Source organism: Rhinatrema bivittatum, chromosome 9 (genome assembly GCF_901001135.1).
Source record: "Rhinatrema bivittatum chromosome 9, aRhiBiv1.1, whole genome shotgun sequence".
Classification (NCBI taxonomy): Eukaryota; Metazoa; Chordata; class Amphibia; order Gymnophiona; family Rhinatrematidae; genus Rhinatrema; species Rhinatrema bivittatum.
The window spans coordinates 26,591,372-26,608,774 of NC_042623.1; the positions used below are offsets into that span (position 1 = coordinate 26,591,372).

Below are 17,403 nucleotides of genomic sequence, written 5' to 3' on the forward strand. Positions count from 1 at the left end.
GCATAACACTCTCCAAACACTGATTTGAGACACAGCTGAACTGAGTACTGACAGAAGCAGTGCTGAACTGTAAGTAAAGGGAATACACTGTTCTGAAGGGAAGACAGTCTAGTGCTGTGCATGTGTGAAGTTGTAAAAGATATACTGGTTTAAGAAAGGCTGGAGTCAGACTAGTTTGCACTAGTTTGTTCGGAAATATGGTATCATTTGTGAGATTTTTTCTAAAACTTTGCACAGAAAACCCCCCAGCTTCCAAGAAAGTATTTGTTTAGAGTACAGAAAGAGTTGTGAAGATGACCTGTAGTTCTAAATGTAGTACAGAACACAGGGGGCCTGTGGCTCTACAACCAAGTATAGAGCACAAGGGTGCACAGAAGCTGCAATGAAGAAAAAACACTCAAGGTTTAAAAGTTTTAGGTAGAGAGGAAACTGAGTGGGCTTGATTGCAGGGACAGCCAGGAAGTGGTAGGTTTGTACCGACTAACGGGAGAAGCCTTGATGGAGGTAGATAGGGATTAAAAGTGAGTTAGTTATTGCTGGTTATGCAGGCTTTTTTTTGCCTTGAAAAAAGAAAAGAGGTAGGAACACTGGTGCAGCAGGGCTGTGCTGAATAGGGTGTGGCTTTGAAAAAGCTACTAGAGTGGGCAGCGAGTGCAGTGAATGGAAACAGGGTGGGGCCCTCTTCCAGCAAGCAAGCCACTATGTAAGGAAGGTGTGCAGCCACAAGAAAACCTGGAGTGAAGCAGCTAGGGTACTGCAGCAGCAGAATGCAGTAATCAGAGCATGACTGAAGGAAGCTGGCAAGCCCTGATCCAGAATCTCCAGGAGGAAGATAGGAAGCTACAAGAGAGCCTGGCAAGGAGTCAGCAAGCCTGGGCTGAGTAAAAACGGAACCAGGAAGCACATTGGGCCATGGTCAACTTCTATATGGAGTGGAGTGGAAAAAGAGTTCCCAGAAGGGGGCACTACAGGGTGGCCAGTGGGCTTCAACACCAATTGGCCAGAGGATGGTGCTACAGGAGGTCCTAAGGAAGACCCTGTAGGGTGCCCAAACACTACCGGGAGTCCAGAGACTGCTCCCATGAGACCCCCAAGAAGGGAGTGGTGAAGAACCCTGAGAGAGGGGTCACAGAGTCCTGGGGAGGGCCACACTGCCCAGGAGAAGACCGTACCGAGAGGCTAATTGGTGCTACAGGTGGTCTCACGGGAGACCCTGTAGGGTGCGACAACACTACTTGGAGTCCAGAGACAGCTCCAGTGAGAAGGCCAGAGAGAGAAAGAGCATGGAAAGGCAAGTGAGAGATGCCATGGAGAGCCCAGAGGGTGGCGCTGCAGCTACCCCAGCAAGTTAGGCTGTGGAGGATCCAGTGACCGGCGTGGGCGAGTGGCCAGAGTATACAGACAAGAAAACTGTGGAGAGCCCGGGGAAGGCTCTACAGAGCGTACAGAGGAGGAAGCTGGAGACAGCCTAGAGAGAGCTGCTGTGGAGAACCCAGAGGATGGCACTATGGAGACTCCAGCAACTGGTTTCTTCAGATGCCAGGCAGCAGGCTCAGCTAGTTATAGAGAAACCAGCACTGGTGATTTGCCAGTCTGTCCCTAAAGCTCCATCAGGATGGAATTCGAACCCAGAGCCAAAGGACAGTTAAAGAACCTTGGATGCACACTGCAGAAATGGCACACTGATGCTGTCGAAGGTAACCCTAAGAGATGGGGGTGAGCATATCAAGAGGTCCTCGTTCCCAAGCATAGCTGGTGGAAAACCAGAAGGGAAAGAGGACGTCTTGGACTCCCCAGGAATCCAGGACAGAATAGGGACGCTTGCCTGACAGGTCCAAGCTGAGGGGAGGGGTATGTGGAGCAGGGCCCATAGTCTTTCCCTATTTACCTGTGCAGGACCAGGCTAGATGCCTGGTCCACCTTAAATTCCTTAAGGAGAGTATGCTCTATGGGTGGAATCCTGCAGGGAAGGTGAGGCTCAGAGGGCGTAATCAGAGACCAGGGAATAAGAGCTGGGATCCAGGAGACGATAACCAGACCAGGCCCAGGTCTCCAGGAGGAAGGCAACACCTGTAACACAACACTCTCCAAACACAGAGTTGAGACGAAGCTGAACTCTGAGTACTGAGAGAAGCAGTGTTGAACTTAAGTAAAAGGGAGTACACTCTTCTGAAGAGAAGACAGTCTACTATTGTGCATGTGTGAAGCTGTAATAGAGATATACTGTTTTAAGAAAGGCTGGAGTCAGACTAGTTTGTGCCTCCAGGCCAGTGGGAATCACTGCTTGTTCTCATAGGAGGAAAGTTCCTTTTGCAGCACTTCCACAAAGAATCCTACAATGGTGGTAAAGCAGTGGGGTAACGTACACAGCAGCAGTTATAACACTAAACAGAAACATGGCAGTAAATTGCAGAGAGCAGAGGTTACAACCCTGGGCAGTCTGGATGGGCCCTATGTATCTTTTTCTGCTGTAATTTACTATGTTTCTATGTTAGTTCCTGATGGTAAGAACAGACCAAGAGCTTCTTGAGGGGAATCTGGCAGGGTTTCCAAAAGACGTAAGCTGCATCCCTTTCTAATTAAGCTAAGAATCCAAGTGTCCAATGTTAATTTGGGACAATGGTTTATGTAAAACTTCAGCCTGTCACAGACAATATTTTCTGGCACAGATACAGGGATAGAGGCTATGCTCTCCTGGATGGAATCAAAACCATGTTCCAGGTTTCGGCTGGGATGCAGGCTGTGGCTTTTGGGCCCTCTGCTATCTGGGATGAGACTGAGGTCCCTACATTTGATTGGAGTAAGGGGGCAGAGGGTACAGTCTCGGAAGCTAGAAGGGTCTCCACAGCACATTATAATATCTTCTGAAAGAGGAGAGTAGGTCTGCGGTGACAATGGCAAGAGTCTGAAATATAGTGCAATGGTCTATAATTTGAGCAACTGCTTCTTTGACCTTACCTCAAAATAAATTCTCTCCATTGTATTGTATGTCTGCATTTTTCCTGGATATATTGTATAAGATCAAAAGCCTGCAGATGCCAATCCTTAACAGATACACGATGCCATCTCAAAAAACATTGTAGGTCAATTGGGCCATGTGTTTTCCATACTCCATATTCCTGTCCATTAGGGCATCCGAGGACAGGTAAACTTTTCCTTTGAAATCTGCCCGAGAAAAAGTACCTGTGGAGATTTAGATCAGCTTTTTCTGTAAGGATTTTTTCCTTTGACAATGCATATAATTTTGAAAATAGAATCTATAAGTGTTGTTCCCTCTCCAATGTCAACATGCCTTCAGGAAGTGGGCATTTACCCAGATAAACAACTTCAGAAAATTGCCCTCCAAGACTAAATACATTTTCTTGATTTTTTTTTTTGTACGAACAGTCATAGATCCTAATGTGAGGAAGTTTGACAACTGAGGCAGGAATGTTCAAAGGCTGGTAAATCATTGGAAAGCTCCAATTTCAGCACAAAACTGCAGCAGAGAGGAACTGTTGGCTAAACACTCTGCGGCTATACAAATTACAGAATGTAGTACTGACTATAAGAGAAAATTGCAAATACTAGTATGTCAAAATTAATATTCACTAATGTTTCTGTATAAATCCACAGAAATTAATTTAAGATTAGATACAGCAGTATAGCTAGTTAAGTATACTGCTATTTTAAATGTAAAAAGATCAAGGCTGCCTTCTCAACTAACATTATCTGGGTGTTTTGTTTTTTTTTTAATCTTATGGGTTTAAAGATTAGGAAAGAGGTTTCCAAATCTCATGGAGAGTTACCATTTAAAAATGCTGATCCTTCAGCTGAATTAAAACTGGCCTCATTTGGGCTACAGCACTATGAGTTTTCATTAGGAACTACCAATTTTCTCCCTATTTTATACCTCTCTGCCAAATCTGCCCAGACACTGTAGCAAAAGTCCTCAGCCGGGGGTCAAACTCTCTCCAGAGCCCAGCTAATGAGGACCACAAGTCTGTCCACTAGATGTCATTTTGCGATGAATGATACTTCCTCACCCGCTATGGGCAGAGAACAGCGCCTCCATAGTTTATACAGTCTAAGGGAGTAAAATTCTGGCCTGGGATTCAAATCCATATCTTCCAACATGACAATGTACAGTACTTGAATCTGAACTGCTAGAGGATTGGCCCAAAAATCTATATATTTCATTTGAGAAAAGGGGTAAGAAGGAAGTAGTAGTCATTTTTGGTCTCAAAACATTTTGAAAATGGATCATGGCCTTGTGCACTCATTACATGGCAAATGCATCGGCATATTGATTCTTGGGTTTTTTTTCCTCCATAGGCTATGCAGGGATATCATTAAATATACCATAGTTCCTAACAAGGCAAACAGAAAGCAGACAAGGCCTACCATCTGCTGCTCTATCTTTGATCTTAGTAGCCTGTCCGGTCACTGGACCTTCTGCACAGACCCCCACCAGCGGGCTCCCATGAATATTTGTGTTAAGAAAATGACAAAAAGGCAAAAGAAAGCACCCCCACACAAAAGAAATCTACAAAAATACACAAATTTACTTACATGACAGAAATGTATAGCTAGGAGGATGGAGGCATGTGCAAAAAGAAGAGAAAAAAATTACAAATTGATTGTTTGAATGAAATGGATAACTACCACCACCACAAAAAACCCAAAACAAAACAAAAAAAAAAAAGCAGATCTTGACAACTATATAAAACCAAATGAAACACAAATATAATTTAATATCAAGAGAGAATGAGGGATTTCCTAAAGTTTACATAGTAAATAGTGAAGTTAGAATTGGAACCTGCATCTCCAGGTATATTAGCTCTAGGCTGCACTGCTAGTCTGCTTGCTTTTTGTATGGTAAATCACATGTACTGTAATGTAAATAAGATTCATTTAGAAGAAAGACAGTTCTGGCTGGCTAAGCTATTACTCTGTTTCCATCACCAAGTTACCAAAATTCATTCTTGATATTAAATTATATTTCTCTCTGAGCTCAAAACTCAGAAGACAGGGTGAACAGTAAACACCATATGCAATGACAATGCTCTTTCTATATTTCTGCTGCTTTCAATTAAGAAGCTTAGGTGTCTTCTTGGACTAATTTTAATATGAAGAGCTGAGTCCAATCTCTAGTATAATCTGATTACTACAAATTACTACTTTCTCCGTCCGATTTTCAGAAAGTAGTGCAATCTCTTCTCTGCCTACCATTACTATTAGGGACTCCTGAAGTATCTCTTAAGGGCCCTACAAGTCCTCTTGAACTCTGCTACTCGACTCATCTCTGGCATGAATAGGACCTCCACTGGCTTCCCACTGACCAGAGAATTCAGTATAAAACTTGTGTTTTTAATTCACAAAATGCTTAACATGGACTTTTCCCTAGATTAATCAACTTCTCCATATCTATAACCCGGACTGAAATCCAAGATCCTCACAGAGTGTCAATTTTGAGAGTGATTATTTTTTGTTGATGGTCTTGTATTTTGGAATTCCTTGTTTTCTGAGTTGAGAACTATTGAAGGCACTAAAATGTTTAAGAATCTGCTAAAAATGTATCTATTCAGGCAGGCATTCGATTGTTGATGCCTTAAGGGCTGACCACTTTTTTTTTTATGTTCCATATTGTTTGTTTTAGTCTTATTTTATGTATTGTTTTATTTTATTCTTCTATGTTCATTTTATGTATGTTTTACTGTTAGCCATGTACAGCTGTGTAAGGGCAGCATATAAATTTCTTTTACATAATTATATTACCATAATGCCCTGGCTGAGAATAGAGATGGAGTATAGGAACATGTTTTCTTCAAGAGACCATATTAGAAAAATCAGGGCAGGGAGTCTCACAACTCACTACTTCTAAGCGAAAGAACCCCCGGTCAAGTTACTCTATAAATTGTCAGGTCTGGATCTAGGAAGTAAAGTGCTGAACAGATGTTATATTCAAGTTCTTGTGCTATCAAATATAATTCTCAAAATTATAATATGTAGATCTTGAAATTTAATAGGTTTCCAGTTGCCTAAAATCCATGACAACATTCAGAAGCCAAAGTAAGTTGATTCAGTATACTGTACTGTCACATCCCTGCCCCACTTCAGACCCTGTGAGGTGATGGCAAAATTCTCAGCTGGCAAATGCTTCTGCACATCCAGATGAGAACAGCTCGGGCTTTTGTGGAACCTATGCATCACTCTAAATCCTGTATATCATACAAAGTAACATGCTACTGCGAAAAGCAGAATATCCTAACTAGTAAAGCAGCGTAGCTTACCTGTAACAGATGTTCTCAAGAGGACAGCAAGATGTTAGTCCTCACACGAGTGACATCACTGGATAGAACCTGGCACGGAACTTTGATCTCAAAGAATCTAGAACTTTCAAACATGCCCTACTGAGCATGTGCAGCTGTAGTCATCACTAGGCAGAATCCCTCGGTCTATTGTATAGCTAATACATGGAGAACTAACTCCTAGGGGAGGGTTTCAAGAGGAAACATCCTGCTGTCCTCAGAGAACACCTGCTACAGGTAAGCAACTCTGCTTTCTCTGAGGACAAGCAGGATGTAGTCCTCTTAAATGGGTGATTCCCAAGCTACAGGCTGTCCAAGCAGGACAAAATGGAAAATTGCACAGTGATGAAAGTACTACCACTCTCCCTTTTGCCTGTGAGGCAGTCAACCCACAAGGGGTTCAGGCTGGAGAAGAGTTGTTTTACAAAGAAAAACCATATAAAGGAGTGACAAAACCCTCACGCGCAGCAGGAGCACCTAAGACAGAAGAGTGATGCAAGTGCAAACAGAAGCATACTCCACATCACGGGAAAACTATCATTTTCAGGGTTTACGGATTCGAAACCCTGCTCGTTTTGAAACCTCCTGGGTATAGGAAAAACCAAGAGATATAAACATGAGAAGGTCTCTTGGCTGAAGACCACACAGTTACCTTCGGTGTCAGAAGACAACCAAAAACCCAGCTGGGACCCGAAAAACTCCCCAGAAAGAAACTGCGGTCCACTGATATATGGAGGACAGAACGTCCCTGCAGAAGCCTGCCTATGTGTGGTTGATAGGTACAATGGGCAGCAAGCCCAAGCGACTGAGAATAATCAGCACAATGGCAAGGCATGGAACAGACCCCATGTGCTGAAGCTCCAGACCTAGCTGACCATGCAGGACAGCAAAATGTTTCAGGGGATGAAGGCAATGCCTGAATCAGATGCTAGCCCAAACTTCTGAGCAAGGAGAGAACTTAGGCCTGAAGCTCACCACACACTGCAACTCATCAAGGGCAGGATTATCTATCTTGTTTACAGGATAGGTCAGGTGAGCAGGAAAGCACTTTGGGCAACCTAGTAAAGGGAGAAGAACTAAAGGCAGTAATGGCCAGAGTCTGGTAAAAATATTGGGAAAATATGGTGGATCTTTCCCTGCAGGTATACACTGAGATATATCAGGAATGCCTTAGCTTTTCCTCCCTTCCCCTTGTCATGTCAATTGGAAGTCGGAAAGAGTAAAAAAACACAAGGAGGCAGACCGCTGGACTGCCGGGGTAAGCACTAGTCACTAGGCTGTATAACTCAATCCCAAGCAAATAACTCACTTCTGATTCCAGTAGGGTGTTACCCACTGAGATGGAGCCCTCAGCCTGCTGGGAACATCTGAAGCTGAGAGTGAATTCCACAGGGAAGAAATCCAGAAACACTCCACCAAGAGACCGGAAGCCAGGGTGCCGCAAGTGCAAACACTTGTCGAACAGCATCTCTTCACTGGCCCAGAAACCCTAAGAGTACCAGGACAGGGCCAGGGTGATCTCAGAAAAGATTGCTAAGCACCTGGCTTAGGTATTAATAACTCAGATTGCAAACACTTCCCCCAAGGAAGCACGTGGTCCAGTAATAGAACAAGCGTTGCATGAACCAGGACTCACCTGTCCACAGACAGGGTTCTCTCTAAAATAGGGAAGCATAGCTTGCAAGCCACTGCAACCAAGAGCAGCACCTCTGTTGCGGGGTCCCTCATCTCCCAATTCCCTCAGCCATGGATATGGCATTGGGTTGAAAGGCATACTCGCCAATTAGATGGATTAGAACCCTCTTCACTGAGGTAGAGTCTTGCAGGTGAGAATGATTGGCCATAGTGGCTCATTGAACTCAACAGCTATCAAGGTAACTCCTGGACAGGAGAAACCTTTAAAGTTCACCTGGGAGCTACCATGGAAAGACTCCCTCACAAAACAGACTTGCTGTGCCTTAGAACAATCTAAGGAGAGCGCTACTGCTCGACCGGCCCATGGAGCTTGTGAGGAACCAAGAGCAACTGCCAGTCAGAAGTAGTGATGTTCTTTCCCTGGGAATGGAGAATGAGGGATACCCCTTGTAGAGGTGGACAACTGTAAGTCCAGAGGGTAACCCAGTCAAATCTCCCCTTTCTGAAGGGAGAGGAGTAAAGGGAATTGGGGCCTCCCGATCCCAAACAAAAACTTTCAACTCCAAGTTTAACTGGATTTCTTTGTTGGAAAGAAATCAGTAGAACTAGAGGTCATGAAATAAAACTCCAGGGAGGATGACTCAGAACAGTCAGGAAATATTTAGTCATGGAAAGGGTGGTGGATGCCTGGAATGCCCTTCCTGAGGAGGTGATGAAGACAAAGGTGGTAAAGGATTTCAAAGGGGCATGGGATAAACACTGTGCATCCCTAAAGGCTAGAGAATGGAAATGAGGAAGAGAGTGAATGGTAGTAACTTGCTGTGGCGGTTACTACCCTTAACCGAAAAGCCTTCATACTGTTGATGCAACTCCTGCCCTCTGCTTTAACGGTAGGGGGAAGAGGAAAAGGGGAATTAGTTCTTACAGTCTGGGAAAACAAGTATGGTGGTAACTTGCTGATGCAGCTGTTACTACCCTTAACCAATAAGCCTTATACTTGTGATGTAACTCCAACATTGCTCTCTGCTTCAATAGCAAAAGATAATGGGGAATTGGACTGACAGCAGCCAAGGGCTCTTACTTTAACAGTTTGGAAAATGAAGTATGAGGGTAACTTGTAAGACACGGCAGTTGCCATTCCCTGATGATACCTTTATTGGGGAGACCTGTATGGCAGAGCTGGTGCTACCATAAGCTTGCTGGGCAGACTGAATGGACCATTTGGTCCTTTTCTACCATCATTTCTATGTTTCTATGAGTGACAATCACTGATTGTTGAGGTTTAGAAGTGACCAACCAATCCATCACTGGCAACTATCCTCACAGGGTTATGCCACTACTGTAATAAACAGAGGAGCCCCAGCAAAAACAGTCCAACGACTGCCGCTGCTATTCCCCGGCCCTGGCCTCCCAGGAGATGCACAGATTCAAAGAATCGAGGCGCCGGTTCAGAACAAACATGTCAGGGACGGAGCCTCAGGGACTTCCCCACAAAAGGGTTTTTTGACACGGGAGGGGTCAAAAGACATTCCTATTCTCTGGGAGAAGAGGACTCAACATTACTCTCTCGGTGTCTACTCCCTTTAGGGTTTGATCAGGAATGCAGTCCCAGGACAGTCGTATGGCTGTGGCACACAACCTGTTGTGCTCATCATGACGGATACACACACACACAAACCCCTACAGCAGAGGGCAACTGGAAAAAAAGAGCTCTCTGCTGTAGAAATACGTTGACTAGTACTCATACAGAAATCTCTACTTGCTACGTGCAAGGTGGCCACGTGCTGCCAAAAGGCAAGTCACAGAGTGTGTGATGACGCCTTCCCTGCTGGTGTTCCCCAGCACTTTGCAGTGCAAGATTGACGAGGAGGCAGAGGCCATGACATGATGATGGCAGAACCCTGGCTTGGCTGAGAACTGCACAGCAGGAATAAAGCCGCCTGCCATCGCAGGAGACGCTCAGATTAGTTGCCTGGCCTTACCCGACTGCATGTGCTATGCTCCACTGTCACAGTAGCTTACAGTGAAATGGACAGGAACAGTGTGATGCTGGTGTCCCCAGTACCACAGGTGCACTGGGTATGGCATGGTGTGGGTGGCATTCTATGGTGTCACCCCCTCCAGTACCTGATATAGCTCCAAGAGGCTGGATACAGCCCTTGAAACTGCATCGGGAATGGCTCACAGTTTCCCTCATGCAACGACAGCAGCAAAGTTAATGGCGACCAATGGTGCTCATGAAGCCCTACGGCCATGTCTCATGGCATCCAACCACATCCTTGATGCCCACAGTGGTGACTGTGTCCGCAAGGCCCATAGCGCTATTGTGCTCACCAATGAAGGGTCACATCAAGGGCACCTACTGACATGGGACCCTGGGCTTCGATGGTGCTTGACTGAATCAGGATCAGATTGACTATATATAGTGCTATGTTTGGCACCACAGGTGCCTGCAGACATCGACCGCCCAGCAGCACCGATAGAGCCCCTGCAGGTGCACCTGCAGGCAGAGCTCTGCAGCCCCCAACACAGCTCATTGATACCCAAAGGAACCAATGACTGCCAATGCCATAGACTGTTTCCCTCGGCTCACCTATCTGTCCTAGGGCATTGTTGCTGCGAGCACAATGGCGCCTCTCATCAGTGGCTATGGCTGACAGCCTCACTAGTGCACAAATCCTGGCAGGGCCGCCGATGCCCCCTGATCTCAATGGCTCGGGGCCCCTGAGACCTTCAGCATCAATGGTGCCCAATAGCTGTAGCCCGTGATGAGACAGCATGGTGCTCCTCAGTGCCCCGATGGGACAAAACCAAGGAGCCTTGAGGGCACCAGACTACTGTGTGCCTTGAGTAGATGGCGATCCCAGCGCTCGATCTGTCCAAGGCTAAAATCCCAGTTACCCGAGGGTTTCCGTGGCACTCAAGGGCATTCAAGAGCCCCATAGGATGATACCTTGAGGACAACCAGGGTGCTCAATGGCGATCCCAGCGCCTCATTGGTAGTGATCAATAGTTGAGAACGGCAACGAAAGGCACTGGCGGCCAACACGCCCGATGGCCTCTATGACAGCCCCACACCCTGATAGCACAGAATGCACTGATGGAATCGGGGTAGCTCCGCCTTGCAATGGCAGAGGCTTCGCAACTCGACGGCCCCAAGGGCTGCCGCAGCATTGAGGCCACACACTTTGACTGCACTGAGGGTGGCCACACACACCTTGATGGAATCGAGGGCATCAGTGGTACCAAAGGCACTGATGGCATCAACATGGAGGTTGGCCCTGACCTCATCGAGGGGATCCATGGTGCTCAATGGCAGATCTGGTTCCTGATGCTAGAGGCTGGTGCCACTACTCCGCCACATTGAGGCCCAAGGCGTTGATGACTAGTGCATCGTGACTCCACCTCCACCAATGCCTATGGCATAGAAGGCCCTTATGGTATCGAGGGTAGTCACGCACCTTAATGACATCTAGGGCATCCTGGCACCTCAACAGCATCAAGGGTAACCATGGTGCTCAATGACAATCCTGGTCCCTGATGTGGTCCTGACATTGATGCTTCAGATCAATGGTGTGCTGGTCACAGATGCGCATGGGCAACAGTTACTGGGCAAGGCAACAAAGCTGCAGCAAGCTGCTTGCCCAGGCTACTGCTCACCCTCTCTCCCAGGGAGACTGCACTGCCATCACTGGCAAGCAGGAGGGGAAGCTATATCATCCAAGGCTCCTGCCCATGGAAACTAATTCCTTTGAGTGTGGGGAAGATGAGCTCTCCCCCCCCCCGGAATGGATTTGGTCCGCAATCTCTTGACTGTCTGACCTCCATCGATGCCGATCAATCGGTGAAACGACATGGAACTCCTGTTTGGGTAACCTAGGCGAGTCCCTAGGCTCAGCAGCCTACACGGATCACCCACTGGCTATAGTCAGTCCTGACATCACCGGACAAAAGGTACAAAAACAGACAGAAAGAGGGGACACATACTAGACGGCAGATGAAAAAGGGAAGAAAGACTGCCACACTACAGCTGGCAGACAAAGGAAAGAAGAAAAAAGGGAAAAAGAAAGAAAACAGCTGCAGCTCTAGAAAAGTCACATACAAAGACTGAGGTAGAGAGAAAAGATGAATGCTGTGAGAGACATAGTTCCCACAATCACATGGCTCCGTGGAAAAAAAAAAAAAAGAATGAGGAACTCTGCCTAGAGAGCAGGGTGATGACTACAGCTGCACATGCTCAGTAGGGCATGTTTGAAAGTTCTAGATTCTTTGAGATCAAAGTTCCATGCCAGATTCCATCCAATGAGGTCACCCATGTGTGAGGACTACCATCCTGCTTGTCCTCTGAGAATAGGGCCTCCCCACCATCACTGTTCAACTTAGCATGGACCACTATCACCCATTTCTGAATACATTTGGGGTACAGATGTACCATTATTGATCCTAAGCATGCATCTGATTCTGTATGGAATAAGTTCTCATTTTGTTTACAGCTTTAATTTTTTTTGTCTCCCTTAACAGACTACTGGAATACTGTGGTAAAGCCAGTTGGCAGTAATACTTTTTTTTAGCTGTGACCACCAGAAATTTTTTTTTTTTTTTTAATTCTAAGGTGCAAGATGAAAGGCTAAAGCAGTTTCCTGAAAACTCCAATCATTGGTCATGGGCCAGTCTACTCTTTGGGAGCATAGGGCTCATACAAACTGGCTCCTCAAATATCCATGCACCTTCCAAGAACCTGATAAAGTGAACCATGTGCACAAATCCTTCTCTACAGACTACCAGTACTGACTAACGTTAAAACCATGCAATGTTTGCAAATACGTGCAGTCTAAGAATCCAAGTCTCTCACGTTCCACTCAGAAACCATTATCTTATGTTTCTTTCCAGAGACTTCAAGGCCTCCAGGTGTCAGACTGGAATTCCAGCTGCAAGGCCATTGTGCATTTGGGATTCCAAGCTCCAAGTACAGCAAATGATCAGCTGAAATCTGCAAACCTACATCCTAACAAGATTAACCACCAGTGGAAAATGTGGTATAGAGGTCTGCAAATATACATGTTTAATGGCTAAGCATCATGCCAATAACCATTAAGTCCGTGTGAGATGAGCAAGCCCACAGATGCAGCAGTGTTTATCTTAGCAGAAATATCTTTGATGAGGGCGTGAGGTTTAGTAAATCTGAAAAGACATCACAATTATTGATATCGGCAAACACAAAGAAGAAAGTGATGATTCAACATGCAGTGTGAATCAAATGTTGCAAGCTTTTTGATGGCAGGGAATATACATGTTGTACTCCAATAACCCAAACACAATGAGGTGTTGTGCAACCATGGGTATCAAGTATTAACTGCAATTTCACCTATCTCTGACCAGAATTCCTGTATGTTTACAGTGCTAACACATGTGGATGTTAAGTGCCCAAACATTCACAACTTCCACCACAAAGGCTTAGAGTTAAAGTTACAAAGAAAAGGGGAATTTCTAAATGTGATAGAGAAGTCTGAACATTAGTGAACATTTTTTAGACCGCTTTCTGAAGGAAAAGATGTTTATGAGATCACCATTTCGGTGCGTGTCCCCCAAAACTCTCTTTTCTGTTTGTTGTCTTATCCACACAAAAGTTTTCTGGACGTGTCAGGTGGTCATGAGAACTGACAAGGGTGGTGGTTTTGGATCCACACTGGTGTGGACTACAAATCTGCATGTTCCAGAAAGTAGGCTCCCTTAGTTCTAGGTGGATATTATTTTCCAACATACTGTCATCTTTTGAGACATGCCCAATATATTATACCATTCATTAGAATCAAGTTCATTTTGAAGATGTGCATGTCATTTTTTTTTTAAGAATTGTAGGAAACATTACAACATTTTTATATACACACACACACACACACATATAATACAATACAATAGAACATAACATTACAAAAATACAAATTTAGATAATATACACAGAATAAAGATATAACCGTTTCAAGGAGATTTTTTACAACGTAAGCACCAACTGGTTACAATCTGTATGGCTAGATCACTGTGAAGCTAAAGTTAGCTGAAGTGAGTATGAGTAGATATTTTAAAACATCTATCATATCTTGGAAAAATGTAATACTGGACTCTTTCCAGATCAACCCAATAAGCTAAAACACTACATCAGATGAGGATTATCGAAATGGGAGAGAGGAAATAGCAACTTCAGCATCTAACCAATCAGATGAGAAGCAGCCCAGGATTTTAGGGTGTAGACTATAATTGGATTACTTCTGTAGGAGACAGCTGGACATTGCAGTAGGGAAACCAAACTATGGCCATTATCATGGGCTGTTCCGAGGTGGAGTTAGGGCTGCAGAATCTTACCTCACTCAGACATACTGGTCTAGATGCTAAGTAATAAAAGGAAAATCAAAACATCTAGCAGGCTGTACAGGATCTGAAAATAAAGTACTGTATGTGATACTTTTTAAATTTATTCCAGATCAGTGTCCTGGTGAAGTGTGTGGGGGGGGGGGTGGGGGGGGAGGTATTGACTGGTCTGGATGTCACACCCATAGTCAATGCTCTTGCTGCTCAGCGTAAGCACACACAAAAAAAGCAGAGCTGCTTACCTGTAACAGGTGTTCTCCGAAGATAGCAGGATGTTAGTCCTCACATTGGTGATATCATCAGATGGAGTCCAGAGGCAGAAAACTTATGTCAAAGTTTCTAGAACTTTGATTAGGCACACTGTGCATGCCCAGCATGTCCTACACCACACATCTATGCAGGGCTTCAGTCTCGTAACATAGAATTAAGATTAAAATAAAAATAGAAGAAACCCAACTCTGTGGGGTGGTGGGCAGGTGTCGTGAAGACTAACATCCTGCTGTCCTCTGAGAACACATTACAGGTAAGTCACTCTGCTTTCTCCAAGGACAAGCAGGATGGTAGTCCTCATACATGGGTGAATCCATAGCTATAGGCTGCTCCCCAACAAAAAAGGGGACCAGACAGACACCCAACTAGGTGCCAACGGGCACACCATCACCAGTGCTGTTGGTAACATCAAGGGAGACAGCCTGAACCCAAACAACGGGCCCTGGCAGGAGAGTTGGGTTCTATACCTCAAACAGGTTCTGAAGGACAGACTTGCCAAACCTGTCGTCACATCAGTCGTCCCTATCCAGACAGTAATGAAATATCAAAGTGTGGAGAGAACTCCATGTTGCAGCCTTGAAGATCTCGCAAGTGGGCCACCGTCGCTGCCAGGGCTTTGACAGAATGACCCTTTGCATGACCCCCAAGATGCAGTCGTGCCTGGGCACAGCAGATGGAGATGCCATCTGCTAGTCAATTGGATAGCGTCTGTCTGGCAATGGCAATACCTGACCTATTTCTATCAAAAGAAATAAAAGGTGTGGGATGTCTATAGGCTTCTAGCCGCTCCAGTTACAAGGCTAAGGCTCGCTTGCAGTCCAAACTGTGCAGTGCTTTCGCCTTGTGCAAATGGGACCTGAGAAAGAAAATTGGCAGGATGATTGACTGGTTAAGATGGAAATCAGTCACCACTTTAGTCAGGAACTTAGGTGCATACACAAGACCACCCTGTAATGATAGAACTTAGTATAAGGTAGATAAGTCACTAAGGCCTGGAGCTTGCTGACACTTCGTTCTGAAGTGACCACTACCAAAAATATGACTTTCCAGGTCAGGTGCTTCAGGTCACAGATGTGCAGTGAATCAAAAGGAGCTTTCATCAGCTGAGCCAACACCACATTGAGGTCCCAACAGCATGAGGCCTTAGGGGAGGCTTCAATTGAAGCAGGCCCCAAATGAAAAGTACAACTATGGGCTGAAGAAGGAGTGAGAGGCACCTCCCTCAGTGCTAGAGGAAACCAGGAACCCCTGGCTATCGAGATGGCACTGATGCGTTTGAGACACAGGCAGGGGGTATCCAATCCCCGGACGCTCTGCTTCAACTGAGGGATGGCCCACGAAGGTGCTTAATACCTCAGGAAGCTACACTACTAACTACAAACTAGCCTATCCTAGGAAAAATAAAATCCCACAAACTTTCCCTAATTTTTTTTTTTTTTTACTGACTGCAGGTTTGCATCTCTACCATCTGCTGGAGTCAGAGAAATACAGGTCAATACTGAGGGACTGCAGGTGGCACTCTTGTTATGTAGCAGTGCCCAAAGTTCTAATTGTTCTGACTCCACCTGCTAGAAGGAATGCACAACCCACTGGTCTGAACTGATCTGGGTATTTTCAGGAATAGTGAAACAAACAGACGACAGAAGACGACCAAACGGCCCATCCAGTCTGCCCAGCAAGCTTTCGCACTTTTTTTTTTCTCTCACATATACTTATCTGTTTCTCTTGGCTCTTAGTAACCTTTTTTTTTTTCTATTTCCCTTCCCCCCCGCCCCTGCCATTAATGTAGAGAGCAGTGTTGGAACTGCATCTAAGTGAAATAGCTTAGTTAGGGGTATTAACCACCGCAATAAGCAAGCTACACCCATTGTCTAAAATATTAGACTTCAATAAGACGCTTGTCCGCACGTATTTCACACAAGGATATGACACAGAATTTAGTTAGAACAAATATAAATTTAATATTGCATATCGTTGGAAGCACAGATGCCAGACCTTCAATATAGGCAGAGCATTACTGTGTCTTACAGTCTCTTGTGAAAACTGCATTATATAGTTTCAAACCATACATAGAAAATGCTTGTGAGAGGATCATTTACGCAATATGACAGTGTAATAAACTGACCTTCTCTAGCCTGAGAAATCTCCTCCCACCTTAAAAATTCCTTTGTCTTAGCATTGCTTTGATGTACTCTTGTTTCTTCTGATCTTCTATGTTTTGTCAACAGATCAATTATTATAGTAGGTCTGTGTTCTGTTGCTGGTTCCAGGCCTTTAATTAAAGCTTTGACCTCAGGGGGATCTTCAGTTCACCTGGCTTCTTTCAGTGAGATAGGAATCTGTGAGAACAAAGCTTGTAATATGGCTCAGTCCATCTGCCATCGATAACCTCATGGCCTTTAATTATAGGCTTTGCAGAGCCTACAGGTCTTCCAGATATCTTCCAAATTCTTGAGTCTGAGGTCAGTGAAAGGTTCACTGTATCCTAGCAGGTTCAGTTTAAAGCAGATAGCTAAGGACTCTGGGACAAGCTGAATGAACCAAAGGCCTGAGCAAAGTCTTATGTGATGCTGACATATATCACCATGCTTATCTGTTTATCCAGACTATGTAATTCAGTCCTTGTTGATTGTTGCCTGAATATAGATCCACCTTTCTTCATTCCCCCCCTGCCGTTGAAGCAGAGAGCAATGCTGGCTTTGCATTGAAAGTGAAGTATCAGTCTTGCTCCCCTGCCGTTGAAGCAGAGAGCTATGCTGGCTTTGCATTGAAAGTGAAGTATCAGGCTTATTTGGTTTGGGGTAGTAACCGCCGTAACAAGCTACTCCCCGCTTTTTTGTGA

At 45.0% G+C, this 17,403-nt stretch overlaps 1 protein-coding gene across 5 annotated transcripts in view; it reads right to left on the reverse strand.

The window, feature by feature from the left end:
- Positions 1–17,403, reverse strand: part of IMPDH1 (inosine monophosphate dehydrogenase 1) — a 303,033-nt gene that overhangs the window by 27,017 nt on the left and 258,613 nt on the right. The gene's annotated exons all lie outside the window — the stretch shown is intronic.